We start from the raw sequence: 8,619 nt of genomic DNA on the forward strand, positions 1-8,619 counted from the left end.
ACTTAAATTTTAGTCTGGTTTTTGTAGAAATTCCGAATAACCTTCCGCTCATAAAAAGTGAAACACTGTTGTATCTGTCTCCTGAATCATTCGTCTTGGGATTCTTTAATCTTAATTTGTCTTCTCAATCAAAAATTAAACCGGCCAATCCATTGAATCGTGATGGAGCACTATCGGAGTGAAATATTAATAGAGTTGAAGTAGGACTAGATCAAATCCCAGAAATTATCAGTAATAGGATTGAAGTGTTTATTTCTGATAAACCAAGTCTATTTATTACCATATTTGACTTTAGTTCAAATGGTTCAAATGGCTCTGAGCACTTAACTACTGTGGTCATTAGTCCCCTAGAACTTACAACTACTTAAACTTAACTAACCTAAGGACATCACACACATCCATGCCCGAGGCAGGATTCGAACCTGCGACCGTAGCGGTCACGCGGTTCCAGACTGTAGCGCCTATAACCGCACGGCCACTCCGGCCGGCATTTGACTTTAGTAACGAAGTCCTTAAGAGAGATCCTTCTCAGTAGTTTGGAAATGAAGAGTTCTTGAACACTGTACACCTGCAACTGAAAGTTGTAAGTAATCCAGCTGAGATATGTATTAAGGTCATAGAGAACTACAATAGATTATTGTGAAAAAAACTTGAAACGGAAGCTGTATGTGCTCTTATATGTTATTATCACCATCAGTGTCCAGAACATAAAAAGCGACTTTATAGAAGAAAGGGTTTTTTGTAAGTAAATAGCATTTTCTTGTGATACTTACCCCACAAACGTTGTATATAGGGTGATCAGAAACAGTCTAAAAAGCTTGTATTGCAGGTAAGGTGTGACGGTACTTCACATAAATGGACATCTGGAGAACGGAAAAGGAAGTTTTTGTTATGAGACGTGTGAATTATAAATTATTTCAAGACTGTGTACGAGTGGGCGATGTATAACAAATAGTAAAGAACGTGAGTTATTATTATCAAAACACAAATATCGATGTAATTAACAAAACACAGTTTTTTGGTATAATCTCTGTGTAACATAGGCCATGAAGATCAGAGACAATGCTTTGATTGAACTAGCTCTCCTGTTTTTGTTTCGTCTAGCGGTAGCCCGCCATTGTAGTGCTGTCTGACAATTAACGTAAGTTTTATCTGTATTTTTGAAAAACACGATAAAAATTGTTATTAGAAAGTGTGTATTATTGACTTAGTTGTCACCTCTCATGACCACAACCATTAATTATAATTAACAAATTTTTTATAGAATTTCGTAGCGCTGGGAGTTCATCTCCCCTAGCAGGATTTAGTCGGCCATTACGCTGATTGTATTATTTAATTAAAATTTCAACTCATAATATTAAATGTAAATGCGAGAGACTTCTCAATTTTGAGCTTTCATTAATTTCGAAATTAAAATTAATTTCAGTTACCAAAATTCATAGCACTAAATGAGTTCAGTATGTTTCGTTTTGGCCGCCTAACGGCAGACGAGATTCTCTCCAGTTTTGCCTTGCAAATAATGAATAAGAAATATTGGATATAATTACATTCCGCAATATCTCAGTTAATCTTTATGTAATTTACTACATAAATAACCAGTAGCCCCTGAGACCCATATTAATAATTACAGTTTGCGTAAGAATACGCATATTTTCTTTTCTAAATAGCAGCGCTAACGCAAACTATTTGTTAGAAGGCGGTGAGTCACGCTCTGTGTTTAAAAAATATATCGTAAGTACTTCGGGGCAGCCGATGTCCGTACGAGTGTTATCGCGGTATATGTTAATTAAAAGTCTCATGCTACCCCACAATATTTAAAGCCATCCCAAATAATATCATAAAATATATAACTATAAAAATAAAAATATACACTTATACCGTGATAAAGGTTGTGCTGATAATTCTTAAGGTAAAAATTCGATACGGTGCGCAGTTTCCGATTTAATTAACACTGAAGTTAGGCAACAGGCCATTGCATGCGAAAATTCAAGCGGCCCGCAGGATGTTCTCATGGCGTAGATGATAGCGCATGAAACTGCTCAACCTTTGCTCGGGTTCGATCCTTACTACTGTCCCATGTCCAGTTTTTGTTAGTCTCTTATACGGTTTTAGGGAACCAAACGAGAAACACGTTTGGCGACACAGTCTCTGGAGGACTGCTTGAATTTGCTGCCACAACGGCCTGACCGGTTGGCTTCAGTGCTAACTAAGCCGGAAACTGAGCAACGCATGTAATTTTTTTCTTAACAGCTATGTCTCAGCAAAACCTGCGCTGGAACACCCTTACAAATTTTTCAGACTGTTTCTGACAACCTCGTGTGGTATTGTTACAAAATGGCTCAAATGGCTCTGAGCACTATGGGACTTAACATCTAAGGTCATCAGTCCCCTAGAATTTAGAACTACTTAAACCTAACTAACCTAAGGACATCACACACATTCGAACCTGCGACCGTAGCGGTCGCGTGGTTCCAGACTGAAGCGCCTAGAACCGCTCGGCCAGTGCGGCCGGCAGTACTGTTACATATTGTTTTATTAAATTTAATAGTGAATTGTAGATAACTAAGTCGAAAGTTTCTTTTAATTAGGTACTTCGGTACAATGCTTTTTGAAGAGAAGAATAGATGAACTTTCTATGAGAACTTTTCTTTATTCTAAATTTGAGGGCAAAGAGGTATCGCTTCCCAATTTCCTACTGAAGTCATAATACAAACAATTCGAATTTTTTGTGCAATAGAAACAAACTAGGGATAGCAAAAATTGAAAAAAAATGAAAGCCACCATATTGCACATTGCAGTTTTCTGGCTGATTTTCTTTCCTATTTACCATTTGTAGCTCTACACTGTTTCGAATATGTCTGTTTACCAATTTGATTAATTTGTTATCCTCACGCATCACTATGCATTGTGCTGTCATTCATCTCAATAAGGCTGTTGCAGAAACTACAGAATGGTTAGTAAAAATTTGATAATAAATTCTTTATGCGGCGACTATGGGTATAATGCTTACACAATTAAAGAATTTAATGCACCACGGAAGTTTGGAAAGAAATCGCTGAAGACCTACAACGAGACCTTCTGCCTGAATTCGTATAATTTAGACATGAAAAAGGAAAGGCGTTTGCGGCAAATTCAAAGCGCTGCGATGGGGAAAGTCCGGCGCAACTTGCCTGGCGGCGTTAATAAACATCAGTGGGGACGGCCGAGAGGCAGCCGACATCGACCGCCCTTTCTACCGCCGGTGGAAACAAATAAACATTCCACCGCAAATACTCCCCTCCTCGTCTTGACACATTAAAATTCTTCTTCATAAATAATTTAAATAACCGTGGCCGCCGATCGATATTCATTAAAACACATCAAAAGAATGAAAAGTAAATTAAATTAAAAAGTGCGGCCCGAAGTCTGGCGGGCATTACCTGTCCGCTATCGGAATTCCAGGACTCCTTTGTCCCGCGGCGCTGTGGGCGCCTTGCGCGCTATCGGCTTCGCGCACTACCTAGCTTTTGTTTTTTAACATCTGCGAATCGGAGGCCGGCCGCGGGCGCTGTTTTAATTACGCGCCGAGGTGAGTAACAGCGCTGTCTGCCGGCGCCGTCGGAAACTGCCCTCCTAAGGCGGCTGCCCGCCGCACGAAGTTTAAGGAAATTCGTTGAGGAGGAAATAAGAATGTAGTACTTTGGAGCCTATTACCTTCTGCCCTACCCCTGGTTCGACCACCAATGGGAGTGAGACGTTTCTCAGTTGCAGAAAAATGGGTGCTTCTTCCTCTTGTCGCGTCCCGGCACAGCCTCACTATACCAGAATGAAGTACAGCGCGAACAGCGTAGCGCAATCGGGACGTTAACGACAATGGGTTAGTTATAAATTGCTGTCAACCTTTGTATCGGAGATGAGAGGGAGAGAATTTCCTTGGTTTAAAGCAAATAAGTTTCCTGAAAATAGGCTCCAGACTTTCAATAGGCAGAAAAGATTGGTTAGTTTCTATTAAGTTTATTCTCACATATACTCTAGTGTGGTGTTGGACCATAAACCACTTAGGAAGATTCAGTCTATTTATTCGGACTTGCTACTTCAAAGCTAATTGCCAATACATATAAGAAGAAGTACAAAGCAATCACTTGTTCTTGGTTAGCACTGAAATCTCTCTAAGTAATTGAGACAAAGACTGACAGCCTCTTTTCAACACTATTCCAATGAAACTCTAAAAATCCTACTTGACCTGCAGTTCCTGAGTGTCCACCAGAGTCTATCACCGTCTTCTCGTAGTTGAAGTCTTTATCAGCTGTATCGGCTGCTATGGGCCTACTCGGCCCCACTGGTGTCTCGCTGCGGAATCTCCAAACTACGGCACTGGCTCCGAATCTGCATCTGAATCTCTGCTTCTAGCTATTCCTCTGCCTGGCCTTTTATTTCGTTTCTCATGTACTTCGGTGCATACGAGTTAATTTGTTTCACACGACCCTTTCATTTCTAAGTGATCAGATTGCACAAGAATGCCTATGGTTCCACACAACACTCTCGTTTCTAATTGGTCGGCTTGCGCAAGAATGCCTTCGGTTCCACACGACACTTTCGTTTCTAGCTGCGCAGAACTTAATTTGGTTGCACACGAGTCTTTTCTGCACTTGACTGACACTCTCTCTTGCTGTATTATCGCCCTGCTGTTTGCACCTTCCATTGCACAACTTTGATTCATGCTGCTTCCTCTGGCAGGAAGTCAAACACTAAGTTATTTGATCAACAAGCCATACTTTTTGGCAGCCTCCGCCGCTTACGTTGTCCCTACGTCCTGGTGGACTATTTCTTAATGTCGGCTGGCTGTTTGCCTATGGAGCCTGGACTCTTATTATGGTCACAAAAGCAAGAATAAAAATTATAATTTTCTACAGTCACAATACTCTTCTTTGTCTTTTTCTTGTTCTTTCACTTCGGCTCAATGGCTCACTTTTTCTTGAAGGCTCTTGCTTAGTCCTACTTATTTTATTACTTATTGGACAGTTAAGACCATGAATTGCCCTATTTCTGAGGGATTTTTCTATTCCCTTTGCCTAAAATGTTCCCATGTAGTTGTATCCTTCTTCCGCCTTCTATGCCATGAAATAGAAAAAAGTCTGCTACCAACGATCACATAGTTCATATGATGTGTGGCGCTGCATAACTGTGACACAATAAGTAAAGGAAACGTTTCACTGGAGATCGAAGTCAACATCCTACGCCCCTGCATTTGTGAAACTGTCACCGGTTATGAGCCTGATTTTGACTAGAGAGGCACACTTCCTTCATCACAACTTTTGCACTACTAAATTGAGGTCTGTTACTAACTGCTTACCCTCAAAACTCCAGCTAGTTCTGTGCAAGTTCCAATTCAATGGTTACTGAATCGGCAACTGGACAGAGCTACCCTTTATTTAATCTCCCAGGGAGTTTCTACTAATGTCCTTCGATCTTGGGATTGAGACGTCAGAGGATAAAGATTGTCCTTGGATTTCAGGAATGAAACGTCAGAGGATAAATATTGGGAAGTACGGGAGTTAAAACACTCATACGAAACCATTGCAGTTTTTACATGGACAGGATAGCACTCCTGCGAAAAAACCTTACGTCAGGTGCTGCTCCAAGTAGAAGATCAACATTTCAAACACCTGGTCATTACCGATACACGTCGAAATCATGTACTTGTACCTAAAATGTACTTCATTGATATGGATGCTAGGATATGAATGATTTACGGCAATAATTTAAATTTCCTCTTCTTTTATTGGACATGTTTCACTGTTACAAAGTTACTTTCTCGTTACAAGCTACACCATTTGTGTGCCGCAAAAAGTGACAATAGTAAATTATTTTTCTCACTCCTCTCTTTGTTTTTGCTTCTTCTTGGCACTTAATAGGTTTTTTCTTTCACACAATCATCTTCTTTAACTGTTTCTTTCCAGTAAGTTCTCCAGTGGGTCTTTCAAGTTCCACCGTGTCGTTCTTTCGTTTCAGTCACTTGTTATTCGCCTCTCCGGACTTTTTACTTTGTTACAATTTACATTTTAGGATTTTCATGTCTCCCAACAAGAGAGCAGTGGAATGTTTGATTGTGTTGACGGAGCCACAACTTCACCTCTGCTTGCACCGCTTCATCACTATCAAAAGTAAAGTCCTCGAAAGTGTTCTTTAAGTTCTGAAAACAGATGAAAATCGGATGCGGCCAAGTTAGGAATGTGTGGTGAATGATCGATGACAGTGAAGCCAAAGCGTCAGTTTGTTGTACATATCGCAGCGCTTATGTGTGGTCTGGCTTTGTCATGTTGCTGGAGAGAGTGCTTTTTGTGTGGACGAACTCTTCAAATTCATGCTTTCTTTTCCTCACTTTCGTCCTAGCGAAGACCTCTATCACATCCTGGAAGTCAAGATGTCACCTCATGTTCAGTGGATAATAAGGTGAGAGCGGAAATGCATTCTTCTAGCATTGTTGTGCGTAATTTGTTCTTGCTTAGGCCTAGTTTGGCGAATTCTCTCGCAGCTTCACATTTCGTGACTGGTATTACGAGGAAAATCCGGAAAGCAATCATCTCATTTGAGAAAACACCATCAATATCATTTACAAACATTAATTCGTATAACTGGGCTGGTGAAATGTTTAGCAGCTTTTCTTAAACACGTCAAATATTCACTAAAACGAAGAATTTCACAACGAAATCTATCTTCATCGAGATCACCTCGGCATTTTTCACAAAGTTTTGAAGTTTCTTTTAAGAGTTCTTTAGGTTCATGGTTTACTTTACTGTCTGTCAACGGTAGGAAAAGATCGACTACTTCGCAGTGCTTTTCTTTTTGCTTTTTTTACCTCTGCTTGTAGTTTATCAACAGCTGTAATAAGTGTCAAACGAAATTTATCACGTTCAATGAGTTCTCATGATTTTTCTCCAACAGAGAACAGGTTTCAAATGGAGGGATGTTACTACCACAGGATATCAGTGCGGTTTGGCTTTCCTGTTACTCGAGTACCCAAGCTCAAATTTGTCCCCTGAATGTGACTTGATCGTGAAGATTAAGTGATCCAAATTATCTTGTCAGACCAACTGATTCGTAAGATCGTAGATGAGTCATTATGTTTTGATCTATTCCTTCTGAGTTTCCCAATTGCAGAACTCTTCACAATCTTATCGCCTCACCGAACCGCGCATTCGCCTACAAGATGTTGATGCTTTGTCTTAGCCTCTCCAGAGACTAAAAGCCTTGACTTTGACCGCAACTACCTACTACCAACATTTCTCGCTGTTTCGGATGGTCGAGTCTACTATATGTGCTTAACACCATGTACTCGTTTCTAGAGTTTAAAATCCTCAACCAGTGAGATATAGGCTTCCACATGTTCTCTGAATCAATTCAGCTGTTTGTTTCAATAAGGCTATATTTTCTTACCCTTTCTTCTAAATGGCAACATAGAGATTCGTGTCTGATGAGCTACTTATCGACAGTGCTTTAAAATTTAATTGCGCTTCTTTATACCACTGTCATTTTTTCCCTGTATCATTGAAGTGCTCGTGTGCTACACAAACCTTCCTTTCTTGTTCCTCTGTATATACAGTACACCGTACCAATACATACATACGCAATGAAGTAAACAAACACCGCAACACGGAAGAGTAGGCAATATCCATTCGACAAATGCTGCGCCATAAGTGCAGGGCAATAACTGCTAGAGAAGATGCTACAGTGTGTTCTTTGACAGAGTTCAGGTAATGGGGTACATTAGAAGCTGCTAAAGACGTTCCTGGCAGAGCGATCGAAACTTCGATCGTATAAGAAGAAACTGTAGAGGGACATTACACTGTCTAACAACCTAGAAGGTTTTACCACTAAAGCCTGCAGACTTTCTTGCGTAACATGTTGTCAGCGACTGAACGAGGGGACACGTGCTTGCTCTGTCTTCGCTGGCTTTGCCGCAGCGACACACTGGTGTCAGCCGCTGCTTTGTAGTATCTGACAACTGCGAAGGTGAAGGCAAAGCCGTTTCCCATTATGCCCCTCTTTTGTAGTTTCGTCGCGTATATCTGGACGGTTTCTTTCATCTCGTTCTTCTGCGTCAGCTGCGGCTTAGCATTTCAGAGTGGTCTCCCCTTAGTTGGATTCTTATCTGGCACTTGTGTGTGGCACCGTCGCAGCCTGCAAGGCAGAAGCCATCTGCGTGTGGGCGTTCCACCACCCTGGTTCGTCCCTCGCTCGTAGAAGCGTCCCCTTCATACGTCCTCGTGGCACGCTTGTTATAAGAGAACGTAAGTGAATTAGAAGTAAACAATGTAAGAATTGCATTTATTTCTAAATCTCCTACTAGATGCACGTATTTAAATGAAAGCATATCTGAATTTCAGTTTAAGTTGCTATTGTGTCAAATACACCGAAGTTTCTGCTTTGTTGTTCACTAACTGAGTGCCCGACATCCCGCAGTTAATCAGATGTCGTTCCGTTTTCCTGCCCTCTCACTGCATTTGGTTAATCGTCTTACTTTCCGCTGAATATAATGTTACACTAACCACAATGAAGAAGCACGTTTATAATTTAAAACTATAAACGAACTTTCATGCAAAATGCACCTTATAACAGTCAAATGAAAAAGGAAACATT

Source organism: Schistocerca serialis, chromosome 4 (assembly GCF_023864345.2).
Source record: "Schistocerca serialis cubense isolate TAMUIC-IGC-003099 chromosome 4, iqSchSeri2.2, whole genome shotgun sequence".
Lineage (NCBI taxonomy): Eukaryota > Metazoa > Arthropoda > Insecta > Orthoptera > Acrididae > Schistocerca > Schistocerca serialis.